The sequence below is a fragment of the Macrotis lagotis genome, chromosome 5 (assembly GCF_037893015.1).
Source record: "Macrotis lagotis isolate mMagLag1 chromosome 5, bilby.v1.9.chrom.fasta, whole genome shotgun sequence".
NCBI lineage: Eukaryota > Metazoa > Chordata > Mammalia > Peramelemorphia > Peramelidae > Macrotis > Macrotis lagotis.
In genome coordinates, this window is record NC_133662.1 from 6275538 (window position 1) to 6290201 (window position 14664).

Genomic DNA, 14664 nt, shown 5'->3' on the forward strand with positions numbered 1-14664 from the left:
TAACCCCATTGCCTTGCAAAAAACCCTAAAAAAAAAAAATGTGGTTGTTCAAAAAAATGTGCATACCTTTTGATCCAGCAAAACTTAACAATACCACTACTGGGCCTATACTCTGAAGAGATTATGAAAAAGGGTAAAAACATCATTTGTGCAAAAATATTCATAGCAGCCCTGTTTGTGATGGCAAAGAATTGGAAATTAAGTGAATATCCATCAATTGGGGAATGGCTTAATAAACTGTGGTATATGTATGTGATGGAACACTATTGTTCTATTAGAAACCAGGAGAGATGGAAATTCAGATAAGCATAGAAGGATTTGCATGAACTAATGTTGAATGAGATGAGCAGAACCAGAAAAACATTGTATACCCTAACAGCAACATGGGGGTGATGATCAAACTTGATGGACTTGCTCATTCCATCAGTGCAACAATCAGGGACAATTTTGGGGTATTTGCAATGGAGAATACCATCTGTGTCCAGAGAAAGAATTGTGGAGTTTGAACAAAGACCAAAGCAGTCTATCTTTTATACTTTATTTTTCTTTCTTAAGGATATGATTTCTCTCTCATCACATTCAATTTAGATCAATTTATACCATGGAAATAAGGTGAAGACTAACAGACTGGCTTCTGTGGGGGGTGGGGGAGGGAAGCAGGATTGGGGGAAAAATTGTAAAATTCAAAATAAATAAAGTCTTTTTTTTAAAAAAAATAAAAAAATAAAGTATGGCTGTTTATATAATGAATTTCTTTCCTTGAGAATTGTTTGTTTCTATTTTTTAATTATTTATCAGTTGAGGAATTGTCCTTATTCTCATAGATTTGAATTAGTTACTTATAAATCTTGGAAATGTAATTATTATCAGCAAAATTTGTTTCAAAGAACTTTTTCCCTCAGTTTCTTGTATCCCTTCTAAACTTTGTTGCCTTGGATTTGTTTGTGCAAAAATTTTAATTTTATGAAATCAAAATTGTCCATTTAAAAGTTTTTTCCCCTCTATCTTTTGTTTTCATGAAACCTTCCCTCTTCCACAGATCTAAAAAGTAGCTTCTTCCTTGTTCTTCTAATTTGTTTTTGTTGTGACTTTTAAAATCTAGGTCATGAGATTTGGATCTGTTTTGATGACAGCCTCCCTGACTATCATTTTCCAGCACTAGCTGCACTTTGAATTATTCCCCCGATTTACTGTTTGAGGTGGGAGAGTTGAAACATTTTTTACTTCCCATTGCCACTAACAGGTTTTCCTTCAGAAGTATGTCTCCTTTGAGATTTATTCAATTAATATTTGTCAACCAATCAAATTCTGGTAGCTCTTGTCTATCAATCTCTGGATACTCCTCTTCTTTACTCAATGAGTGTTCGGCTCTCAGTGTTTCTCTTCCCCCTACTCCTACCCTCATACCAGGGGAATTCTGCATACATTTTGACAATCCCTCAAACAACCTTACCTCCAAATTCTTCAATTTACTCATTTCTTATGATCTATTTCTTAACTCTACCTCAGCAACACAGAGTTAATCTTGTCCTTATCCTGTCATTACTCCAAAATACTCTGCTTTCATTTTATGAAGTCTAAAATTCCCTTATCTAATCACAATCTGTTGTCATTTCATCTCTCAGTTTTGTAACCACAAATTTTGTTTTTATTACTATACATTTTTAACCTATGTCAAATAATTTGCTTTCTCAATGAAGGGATTTGGGGGTGAGAGAAAGAGAGAATTTTTTTTTAGGTTTTTTTTTTTTTGCAAGGCAAATGGGGTTAAGTGTCTTGCCCAAGGCCACACGGCTAGGTAATTATTAAGTGTCTGAGACTGGATTTGAACCCAGGTACTCCTGACTCCAAGCCCGGTGCTTTATCCACTATGCCACCTAGCCGCCCTAAATTTTGTTTTTAGTTCTCATCCTGACCTCCCTAGTTCTTGTTCAGATTATTTCTCCTTCACTTCCCCATCTTGACCCTTAGAGAGTCAGTTCAATTCTATAGTGTCATCTTCCTTTGCTGTCTTACCCCATCATGGATCATGACCTACCTAGTCCCAGCCCTGTACTACTGCCACTATCCACTGTCTTCATTCCTAATCACATACTATCAATCAAAAAACTTTATTAAAATAGTGCCTACTACATGTTAGAAAAAACAAAACCGTGTTGACTGGATCCATTACAAATTTATGCTATGTAATCTCAATGAAGCCCTCACCATAGCAAAGTAGTCCTTTTATACCTCCCTAACTCTATGGGCAGCCAAATGGAAAAGTATATAGAGCATCAGGCCTGAATACAGGAAGACTTATCTTCCTGAATTAAAACCTGACCTTGGACACTTACTAGTTGTATGACTCTGGGCAAGTCCCTTATCACTGATTGCCTCAGTTTCCTCATCTGGACAATGATCTGGAAAAAGAAATGACAAACCACTTCCAGTACTTTTGCCAAGAAAATCCCAAATTGGGCCTTGAGTTGGACATAACTGAACAACTGACTAAAATACCACAGCAGCTTTTCTAAACCTTTTCTTCCCTTCCTAAACCTTCCATAACTTTTCTTCCTATCATTCCCGCTTCTCAGCTGAGCATATTTCATAGAAAACAATTTGAATTGTTATCCCTCATTGTCCTGTTTTCCTGGTCAGTTGTATTTTATATGTAAGGTATCTTATATTTTCTTCTAATTTTCCAATTTTTTTATTTTGTTCTAATATTTTTTTGCTGTCTCCTTGAGTCATTGATTTTTATTTGCTCAATTTTAGTTTTCAGAGATTTCAATTTCTGAGTAACATTTACCAGTTTTACTTCAAAGCTACTTATTCTCCTTCCAATTCTTTGAATCATATCTTTTACTTCCATTTTAAATTGTTTTTCTGTTTTTTTGTTTTTGAAAGATTATATTTATTTTAAGTTTTACAATTTTTCCCCTAATCTTGCTTCTTCCCCCCCATCCTCCACAGAAGGCATTCTGTTAGTCTTTACATTGTTTCCATGGTATACATTGATCTAAGTTGAATGTGATGAGAGAAAAATCATATCCTTAAGGAAGAAAAATAAAGTATAGAAGATAGCAAAATTACATAATAAGGTAACTTTTTTTCTAAATTAAAAGTAATAAGTCTTTAGTCTTTGTTCAAACTCCACAATTCTTTCTTTTGATACAGATGGTATTCTCCATTGAAGATACCCCAAAATTGTCCCTGATTGTTGCACTGATGGAATGAGTAAATCTATCAAGATTGATCATCACTCCCATGTTGCTGTTAGGATGTACAGTGTTTTTCTGGTTCTGCTCATCTCACTCAGCATCAGTTCATGCAAATCCTTCCAGGCTTCCCTGAGTTCCTATCCCTCCTGGTTTCTAATAGAACATAATAGTGTTCCATGTCATACATATACCACAGTTTGTTAAGCCATTCCCCAATTGAAGGACATTGACTTAATTTCCAATTCTTTGCTACCACAAACAGGGCTGCTATGAATATTTTTGTACAAGTGATGTTTTTACCCTTTTTCATAATCTCTTCAGGGTATAAGCCCAGTAATGGTATTGTTGGATCAAAGGGTATGCACATTTTTGTTGCCCTTTGGGCATAATTCCAAATTGCTCTCTAGAAAGGTTGGATGAGTGCACAGCTCCACCAACAATGTATTAGTGTCCCAGATTTCCCACAACCCTTCCAACATTGATCATTGTCCTTTCTGGTCATATTAGCCAGTCTGAGAGGTGTGAGGAGGTACCTCAAAGATGCTTGAATTTGCATTTCTCTAATAAGTAATGATTTAGAGCAATTTTTTGATATGACTATGGATTGCTTTGATTTCCTCATCTGTAAATTGCCTTTGCATATCCTTTGACCATTTGTCATTTGGGGAATGGCTTATTTTTTGAAAATTTGACTCAGTTCTCTATATATTTTAGAAATGGGTTCTCTTTCATAAATACTAGTTGTAAAAATTGTTTCCTCTTTTTCAAATTCTTGCTTAATTTTTCTAAGTATTTATGTAATTTATAGTCTCAGTTTGATCACAATAGGGGGAGGAATTCCTTTCCATTAGGGCAAAAGCACCAGACCTTAGACTTAGTCTCAGTCTCTTTCTCATTGATCTAAGGGTCAGAAATTCCCTTTCACTGAGGCACTGGGTTTAAGCCTTTAGCTCATTTTCTTCTGTGAAGACAGATGTCTTGCCTATTAAGGTATGGATGCCTAGTCCCCATCATTTTGGCAGCTGAATGAAGGACAGTTTATCTTGGGAAGAGGAGTTGAGTTCAAGAGACCAACTGGGAGAGTATTACTAATCCATGAGGTGATGGGAGTTTGCAACATGCTAGTGTGAATGGATTTAGGAGCAAAGGTCTGTGGAATATCCAGTTTGAAATTTGCATTAAAAAATTAATTACAGACAGAATTGTGGTTCAAGAAAGGGATATGGAGGTGGCGGAGCTAAGATGAAAAAGTGAAGGCAAGATATCCCAGCAGTTCTTCCTCAGACCACTCCAAAAGCTTTTAAATAATGACTATAACCAAATTATAGAGTGGCAGAACCCACAGAAAGACTGAGTGGAACAATTTTCTGGCCCAAAACAACTTGGAAGATCTGCAGGAAAAGTCTGTACACTGGGATAAAAAGGGGCCACAGCACATCCCAGGAGGAGCAGGAGTGAATCTGTTTCAGTCATCCAGGAATAGCCTGGTGGTGCCTGGCTCACTGTGGGGCAGCAGGGAGATTTATAGATCTCTCAGCCCAGGGATTGACAAGGAAAACTTGGAAGGTCAGTGGGAAAACTCTTCCACACCAGAATCCAGCACAGATCTCAGTGCAGATCTGGCCCCAGGAATGCTAGTATGACTCGAGAGTCAAACAGCAGGGACCCACCTGGCAGTTGCTTCCAGAGTATTCAGCTCACAGAAGGTAAGGGGGTCCGGGCTAGACTGAAGAAGTCTCCCTGCAATCTCTGAGGCAGGTCTCTATTGCTTTATCCAGTCTCAGAAAGGGGAACTTTATTGCCATACCAAAGCAGGGACCCTCCTCATGATTCCAGGGTAGAGGGCAGTGCTTGTGGACATCCACAGACCAGAACACAGGCCAAGAGGGCAGTCAGAGCCTATCATAAGACCTTGGAGGAATTGAGGTCCCTGAGGGGTATCCCTGAAAACTATTGCAAAAACTCAAAAGTTTGGAAAAGTGCACCCTGAAAGCAGAGTCCCATCTTATTAAAAAGTTAAAATTAAGTCATAGTTGGGGAATTGAGCAAACAACAGAAGAAAAAAAATCTGACCATAGAGTATTACTTTGATCCCATGGAGGATCAAAATGCACACTCAGAAGATGACAAAATCAAAGTTTCTGTATCCAAAGCCTCAAAGTAAAAAAGGAATTGATCTCAGGCCATGGAAGAGTTCACAAAAGATTTTGAAAATCCAGTAAGGGCGGGGCAGAGCCAAGATGGCGACAGAAGAGGACTGTCTCTTAGATGATATTGGTCAAAACTTATAAATTAAGGACTCTAACTACATTTTTGAGAGACAGAATCCACAGAGGGACCCAGTGAGGCAGTTCTCCAACCCAAGGTAACCTGGAAAAGAGCAGAAAAGCTCCACTTCATGGGGCTGGAAGGATAGCCTGCCAAAGAGAAAGAACTTCAGCCTCTCGGAGGCAGCCCCAGGGCACTGGGAGCTGTGGCTCACAGGAGTGAGGGCAGTTTCCTGATCTACGCTCCAGGGAGCAGCAGGCACAACTTGGGGTATCAGCAGGGGTACCTCTGCCAGAGTGAGCACATGAAGCCCAGCCCTCAGGACACACAGTGAGCAGAGTGGCCACAGCAGCCCAGATCCAGGAACAGGAAACAAAAGCTGGTAAGCAGGAGCCACCAAGGCATGAGGCAGAGCCTAGAAAGGGGAGTGGAGGGAAACTGCCGAGCTCTGTCCTCTGTCCTTGGAACAGGACTCCGGGGTTCTGATGACATTCAGATCCTAATCACAGTCTAGGTCCCTCATATAACAGCAGGGGCCCTCCCTACCTCAGCCCCATGTCAGAGGGGTGCACTTGTGGTCATTCACAGACAAGGAGGGAAGATAGAGCCTCACACATGGAGATCCTTGTGAGGGTGTCCCACTAATACTCAAAAGCTCAGGAAGTACCCCAAAACCAGGCACAGGCTGGAAAAATGAGTAAGCAGAGAAAAAAGAGAAACACCATTGAGAAATACTTTGCCTATGATCCCAAGAAGGATCAAAACACTCAATCTGAAGATGAGGAAGTACAAGCTCCTACATCTAAAGACTCCAAGAAAAACAGAAATTGGGTTCAGGCTATGACAGAGCTCAAAAAAGACTTTGAAAATCAAGTGAGGGAGATAGAAGAAAAATTGGGAAAAGAAATGAGAGAGATGCAGGAAAAACATGAAAAAGAGGTCAGCAGCTTAGTCAAGGAGATCCAAAAAAATGCTGAAGGAAATGACATGTTAAAAACCAGGTTAGGCCAAATGGATAAAACAGCTAAAAAAAAGTTATTGAGTAGAAGAATGCTTTAAAAAGCAGAATTGGACAGATGGAAAAACAGATAAGAAAGCTTTCTGAGGAAAACAAATCCTTCAGATAAAGAATGGAACTGAGGGAGGTTGCTGATTTTACGAGAAATCAGAACGCAATACTTCAAAACCAAAAGAATGAAAAATTAGAAGAAAATGTGAAACATCTCATTGAAAAAACAACTGATCTGGAAAACAGACTTAGGAAAGATTATTTAAAAATTATTGGAATACCTGAAAGTCATGACCAGGAAAAGAACCTTGACATCATTTTCAAAGAATTACTACAGGAAAATTGCCCTGATATCCTAGAAGCAGAGGGCAAAATAGAAATGGAGAGAATCCACGGATCTCCCCGAGAAAGAGATTCCAAAAAAAACAACCCCCAGGAATATTATAGCCAATTTCCAGAACTCCCAAGTCAAAGAGAAAATATTACAAACAGCCGGAAGGACACAATTCAAATATCGTGGAGCTGTAGTCAGGATCATACAGGACTTAGCAGCAACTGCATTAAGGGTTCAAAGGGCTTGGAATATAATATTCTGGGAAGACAAAAGAGCTTGGAATGCAACTGAGAATCAACTACCCAGCAAAACTGAATGTCCTCTTCCAGGGAAAAAGATGGACTTTCAATGAACCAGGGGAATTTCAAATGTTCCTGTTGGAATGGCCAGAGCTGAACAGAAGGTTTGATCTTCAAATATAGGACTCAGGTGAAGCATAGAGAGCAGAGGAAAAGGGGAAAATATGAGGGACTTAATGATGATGAACTATATGTATTCCTGTATAGAAAAATGATACTGGGGGGCGGAGCCAAGATGGCGACAAGAAAGGATTGTGTCTTAGGTGCTCTCTCATAAAACTCATAAGTGAAGGACTCTAACTAAATTTTCGACAGAACCCACAGAGGGACCCAATGAGATAGTTCTCCTACTCAAGGTAACCTGGAAAAGAGCAAAAAGGCTCTGCTCCCTGGGGTTGGAGGGGAGGCCTGCCAGAGGGGTGGCCCACCAGAGTGAAAGAACTTCAGTCTCCCGGAGGCAGCCCCAGGGTGCTGGGAGCCACGGCTCACAGCAGCGGGGGAGTCTCCTGAGCTACACCCCGGGGAGCACTCAGCACAAATTGGGGGGAACAGCAGGGGGAACCTCTGCCAGAGCTAGCACATGGAGACTAGCCCTCAGGGCACACAGCAAGCAGCTGTGGCCAGCACAGCCAGGTTCCAGGAACAGAAGCAGGTGGAGCTGGTAAGCAGGAGCCCCCAGGGCATGAGCCCATTGAACCTAGGGAGGGGAGTGAAGAGAGAGACTGCAGAGCTCTGTCCTCTGCAATTGGAACAGTTCTCTGGGGCTCTGACCACATTCAGATCCTGATTGCAGTCTAGGCCCCCCCCCCAATAGAACAGCACCCCCCCCCACCTCAGTCCTGTGGTGGAGGGGGGTGCATATAGTCATTCACAGACCAGGAGGGAGGACAGAGCCTCACACACTGAGACCCTTCTGGGAGTGTCTCAAAAGCTCAGGAAGCACCCCAAAAGCAGGCTAAGGCTGGGAAAATGAGCAAACAGAGAAAAAAAAAGGAACACAATTGAGAAGTATTTTGCAAATGAGCCCAAGAAGGATCAAAATACTCAGTCTGAAGATGAGGAAGCATAAGCTCCTGCATCTAAAGACTCCAAGAAAAACAGAAATTGGGCTCAGGCTATGACAGAGCTCAAAAAAGACTTTGAAAATCAAATGAGGGAGTTAGAAGAAAAACTGGGAAAAGAAATGAGAGAGATGCAGGAAAAACATGAAAATGAAGTCAGCAGCCTAGTCAAGGAAATCCAAAAAAATGCTGAAGAAAATAGCATGCTAAAAACTAGCTTAGGTCAAATGGATAGAACAGTTCAAAAAGTTATTGAGGAGAAGAATGCTTTAAAAAGCAGAATTGGCCAGATGGAAAAAGAGATAAAAAAACTCTCTGAGGAGAACAAATCCTTCAGACAAAGAATAGAATGCAGGGAGACTGATGAATTTACCAGAAATCAGGAATCAATGTTTCAAAAACAAAAAAAAAAAGAAAAATTAGAAGAAAATGTGAAATATCTCATTGAAAAAAACTGATATGGAAAACAGACTAAGGAAAGATAATTTAAAAATTATTGGAATACCTGAAAGTCATGATCAGGAAAAGAGCCTTGACATCATTTTCAAAGAATTACTACAGGAAAATTGCCCTGATATCCTAGAAGCAGAGGGCAAAATGGAAATGGAGAGAATCCATTGACCTCCCCCCACCCCAAGAAAGAGATCCCAAAAAATCAACCCCTAGGAATATCATAGCCAAGTTCCAGAACTCCCAAATCAAAGAGAAAATATTACAAGCAGCCAAAAGGACACAATTCAAATACCATGGAGTTGCAATCAGGATCTCACAGGACTTAGCAGCAACTATATTAAAAGCTCATAGGGCTTGGAATATAATATACTGGAAGGCAAAAGAGCTTAGAATGCAACCAAGAATCAACTACCCAGCAAAACTGAATGTCCTCTTCCAGGGAAAAAGATGGACTTTCAATGAACGAGGGGAATTTCAAATGTTACTGTTGGAATGGCTAGAGCTGAACAGAAGGTTTGATCTTCAAATACAGGACTCAGGTGAAGCTTAGAGATTGGAGGAAAAGGGGAAAATATGAGGGACTTAATGATGATGAACTGCATATATTCCTGTATAGAAAAATGACACTGATAATACTCATATGAACCTTCTTAATTAACAGAGCAGGTAGGAGCTTTTATAGATGAAGCAAAGGAGAAAGCTGAATTTGAAGATAAAATATGGTGTAAAAATGGAGTCAATAGAAAAAATGGAAATGTAATAGGATAAAGAAAAAGGAGAGGGGGGAATAGGCCAAGATATTTCCTATAATAAGATTTTTCTTTATTACAATGAGCTATTGCAATGCTATGGAAGGGGGAAAGGCATGGGGGAATGAGGGGAACTTTGCTCTCATCAGAGGTAGCTAGGAGAGGAAACAGCATATATACTCAATGGGGTGTAGACATCTGGAGTAAGAAGGAGGGGGGAGCAGGGGGAAGGGGTGGGGATGCGAATAAAGGAGGAGAGGATGGACCATGGAGGGAGAGTGGTCAGATATAACACATTTCCTTTTTTCTTTCTTGCAAGGGGCTGGGATTGGATGGCCTTTCCTGGACCATAGGGCCAGGTGGATGCTGGGCCTTAGGGGTGGTATGGGGGCTTGGGGCCTCTTGGCTCCAGAGCAGGGGATCTGTCTGCTGCGCCACTCAGAGACCCTACAGCAGAGTCAGAGTGAAAGGAGAGAGAAAATAGAGTACATGGTAGTGGAGAAATAAGAAAGGAGAGAGTCGCAGTCAGCAATGGCAACAGCGGAAAAATATGGAAGTAACTTTTGTGATGGACTTATAAAGAATGTGATCCACCCGCGACAGAGTTGTTGGTGTTGGAACAAAGACTCAAGTGCATTTTTTATTATTATTTTTTGGGGGGGGTGCAGGGCAAATGGGGTTGGGTGGCCTGCCTGGGGCTGTATAGCAAGGTGATTGTTGGGTGTCTGAGGCTGGATTTGGACCAGGATGCTCCTGGCTCAAGGGCCAGTGCTCTGTCTGCCACCCAGCTGCCCCTACTATTATTACTATTTTATTTTATTTTAGGTCTCCCCCCCCCTTTTTTTTTTTTTTACAGGGCAGTGGGGTTGGGGTGGCTTGCATGTCACACAGCTGGGTGATTGTTGGGTGTACAGGACCGGATAAGTGCTCGGGTGCTCCTGGCTCCAGGGCTGGTGCTTCGTCCACTGTGTCACCTCGCTGTACCTACAATTATTACTATTATTTTTTAATTTTAATTTTAATTTTTCTTTCCCCTTTAATTTGTCACTCAAACGAGTCTATATTTTTGGGGAAGGGGGTATTTTGTTTACTCTTAAACAAGAATATTTTATTAATGTATAAAAAACATTATTTGTACAAAATGAGAATAAATAAATATTAAATAGAAAAAACTCCCATCTGTTACCTCATCCTCCTCTGCATTTGATGTTGAATCACTCTTTTAGAAGAAGCTCTGGCTGCTCTCCTGCTTGTGCTCTGGTCTGGCATTGACTTATAAATAAATATTAAGTAAAAAATAAAAAAATATAATATTAACAAGAATGTTGAAAACCTGGAATACTAGAAGGATGTTGGTACCCTTGAGAGGAAAAAGGAAAGTCAGAGAGAGTAATGAGTTTTTAGAGAATAGGCAATACATTCACAAGCCTGCTCTCCTAATAGAAAATGAAGTGTGTTTGTTCATATATGTGTGTGTGCATGTATGTGTATGAGGGGACTTTACTATCCTCATGCCAAAGAGCACCTGTGGCAGCCACAAGATGGGTAGAAAATAGGGGGTGGAGGGGAAAGAAGGGGATGCTGAGGGTTTTTAGGCAGGAATTTTTCCTTAAAGGGTAAATGTCATTTAACCCTATGGGAGGCCAGTGGTAGGAAGGAGAGGAGCAGGGTAGAATTGAAAGGGGTAATATGGATGTAGTGAAGATAATTATGACTAGTTTAGTGGGGGAGAGAAAAAAGAAAGGCATGAGTCATCTACCAACTTGGTACACATTTCTTGAAATCACTGCATGGGCTCCTCAGGATACCCTATCCTACACCTCAATATCACAACTTTAAGCTCTAAGTACTTACTTACACCTAAACTTTAAGGTCAGTACTCTTCTTAACAGTGGTACCAAGAACTAATTAGTGAGATAGCATAATTGTGTGATGGGCAAAATCTGAAACAATTGAGAAACCAAAGTTTCAAATTTCTGAACAAATTGATTTATTAAGCAATTATGCCAATTGAATGAAAAATTAGGACCAGTCTTTCTCAGTTTGATGCTGACCTCAAATACAGGGAGAGATTGATTTTATACACTAAAACAATGAACAGGATATAAACCAGGATCTAATTGGAGGAAAAATTAGGGCTTTCCAATTTGGAAGGGAGAGAGCAAACACATGCATTTCTCTGAAATCAGAAAAAGAAGGGTCCCATTCTGACCAAGTATCTGTATTCAGTCAAAGCTCCAAAGAAACAGTTGATTGACCAGTATGGGACCATTTTTCATAGAAGACATATAGGTTGATTAAGTTGTACAGCTGTGAGAAAACTTCAGTTTTAAAATCTGGCTTGGATTTCTGGTCAGCATAATTTAGGCTCTTAAGATTTTCTAAGCAACAGATAGTCCAGCTTCCCAGACATGCAGGGATAGGTTCAAACAATAAGGTTTTCTCCCAATTCCCACAATTGAATAAAGTTTTCTCACAAAACAGAAATAGGATTAGACCCATAATTGTATAGAAAGGGAACTAAGCTGGATCCTAAATTGAATCATGAATCAGTGTGGCTCAATTCTCAGTTGTTCACTGTGAAGTCAACTTCAAAAAATTAGGACCTTGCCCCAGATATCTTAAACTTTGCTTAATTATCTATCATGGACTTATATTGTTGTTGTTGTCCAACTTTTCAGGACCCATTTGGGATTTTGTTAGTAAAGATACTGGAGTGGTTTGCCATTTCCTTCTCCAGCTCATTGTACCCATGGGAAAACTGAGGTAACCAGAGTTAAGTGTTTTGACCAGAGTCACACATCTTAGTAAGTATCTGAGGCTGAATTTTAACTCAGGCCCTATGCCTTCTCGATATAGACCTATAAAAATGTATAAATCCATCTCTAGTTTCTAGTTTCTGCTTACACCTTTTCTTCCTAAAGCAATGTTTCTCATCTTCTCATACTGTAATCCATTTTCAAGTCCAGATTCTCCAGGAGTTTTGGTCTAGGGTTATATATTTTAAATACACAGCTTGGTTGTTTGGGGAAGGACATAAAATAAGTAAGAGAAGGTTTGCCTTTGGAAGAGTTCCTGAGACACAGAAGTGAGAGAAAGGGGAAAGGAAGAAGAATGAATAAGAAAAACAAAAGAAAAGAAAAGGAGAGAGATTGGCTCAAGGGAACTAGGGACCTCTTCATTTTGCTACTAACAAAGACAGCCCTTTCTGAAATTTTGCCTAGGGGCCAAATTCAATTCTACCCACTAAGATAACTGGTGAAAATTTTGAGTGTACTTAAACCCTTAGGCCAATCCTTTTTTTTTTAGTTTATTTATTTATTTTTTTGCAGGCAATAGGGTTAAGTGGCTTGCCCAAGGCCACACAGCTAGGTAATTATTAGGTGTCTGAGGCTGTATTTGAACTCATTCCTGACTCCAGGGCCAGCGCTCTATCCACTGCCCCACCAACCTCTTCTTTTAAAAATAGTTTGCCTAGATTATACTTATTTCTGTTTAAAATTTTAAACATTTTTTACATCACTTTCATTTCTGAATATATCACTCTTTTCTACCCTTCTCAGAGAACTATTAAAGAATACAAAATTTTATAAAAGCAATACAGCAATCATTAACACACCAAATGAGATTAACAGGATATATGTAACCAGAGTCTAGTGAATGCTCAGACTCCCATCAGCTTGCTCAGCTGCTACAACTTTTTCATATGGGAAACTAGGAAGACTGCTCCTGGAAAGGTCATGATGAAGATACAGATATTCTATAGTTATACTATAACTGGTTCTGGTAGTTGGAAGGAGACTTTTTTCAATTGGCTGCTTAGCCAAGAAAATTGGGGACATCTTCAAAAAGACCTGTGATATAGAAGTAAGTTTTACATATATTTGCAAATCTTTGCTGACTGATGACCTTCTCCAATTCAGGTAGGGAAGGAAGGAAGGAGGAAGACATTTCAAAATTTAAGATGTAACAAAAATAAATAAATTAAATTTAAAAAGCCCTGAGATAATTGCAGCTGACTCCTTCATTTGGGGACTTTTTTGTTCCCAATGAGTCAGTTGGGTGGTGCAGAGGATAGAGCACTGGGCTTGGAATCAGGAAAACTCATCTTTTTGAGTTCAAAGCAGTTCTGACACTGGCTGCATGATTCTGAGCAAATCACTTTACCCTGTTTTCCTCAGTTTCCTTATCTGTCAAATGAGTTGGGGGATATAGCCAATCACACCAGTATATCTGTCAAGAGATCCCCAAATGGGGTCACAGAGTTCGATGAGATTGAAGTGACAGCAAAGGCAATAACATTGTTCATAGCATCTGATGAGCGATCATGTCATAAAGAGAGGCCTTGGAACCTTTTCCCCATTAAGGCTATGAAACCCTTTGTGCTCCCTTCTTATTGAAAGAAGTGGAACCTGTGTTATCTTGTGAGTCTGAAAGAATCATAGGTGTCTTTGGTTTAGCTTTGTAGTTAGTCCTGAGGACTAAGAGGGGACCTTTGGAGGTGACCCAACTAGCAGAGATGAGGACTCATCTCTGGATGGGTGGCAGGATTACCAGTCAAGTTGCTCGTGACATGAGCCTACTCTCCCCCTCTCTTCAAAAATTGAGGTTGTGCATGAGTTGGGAGAAGATGAAGTTTTAGAGTAGGATCTGCTGTATTTTCCTGATCTCATATAGTTTGTTTATATGGCTGAGGAAGTAAGAAACTTCCAGGAGGATGAAATCCTCAAAGAAAATATCTAGAAAGAGCCTGGGAGTAAGTTTCCCTGATAGAAACTGAACACCACTCTTTTTTTTCCCTTAAGTTGAATGGAATTTTACCATGTATTTGTGACCTCATTAGGGATTTTTTTTGACAATGATACAAAAATGGCTTGCTATTTCCTTCTCCAGATCATTTTACATATAAGAAATTAAAGCAGACAGGGTTAAATGACCAGTATTTAGGCCAGATTTGAACTCAGGAAGATGAATTTTCCTGATTTCAAGCCCTGCACTCTATTTACTGTGCCACCTGGAAGCCCTGGACTACACATGAATGTGAAAACTAAAGTCCAAGAGGAGGACGCAGGATCAGAAGCAAGCTCAAATGAAGGGTCCAGCCTACTAAAGCAATCAAAATTGATTCATTAATAATAATTTATCATTAATTAAATTGCGAATTTACATTGTAATTGACAATTATACTTTCTCTGGGTCATGTCTCTGTTTTGAAAGGCCAAAGCAGCTCTTTGATCCTTCTTGTCTTTAAAGAAATTTAAACTGGGTCAAGTTCCCATGGTAAGTGA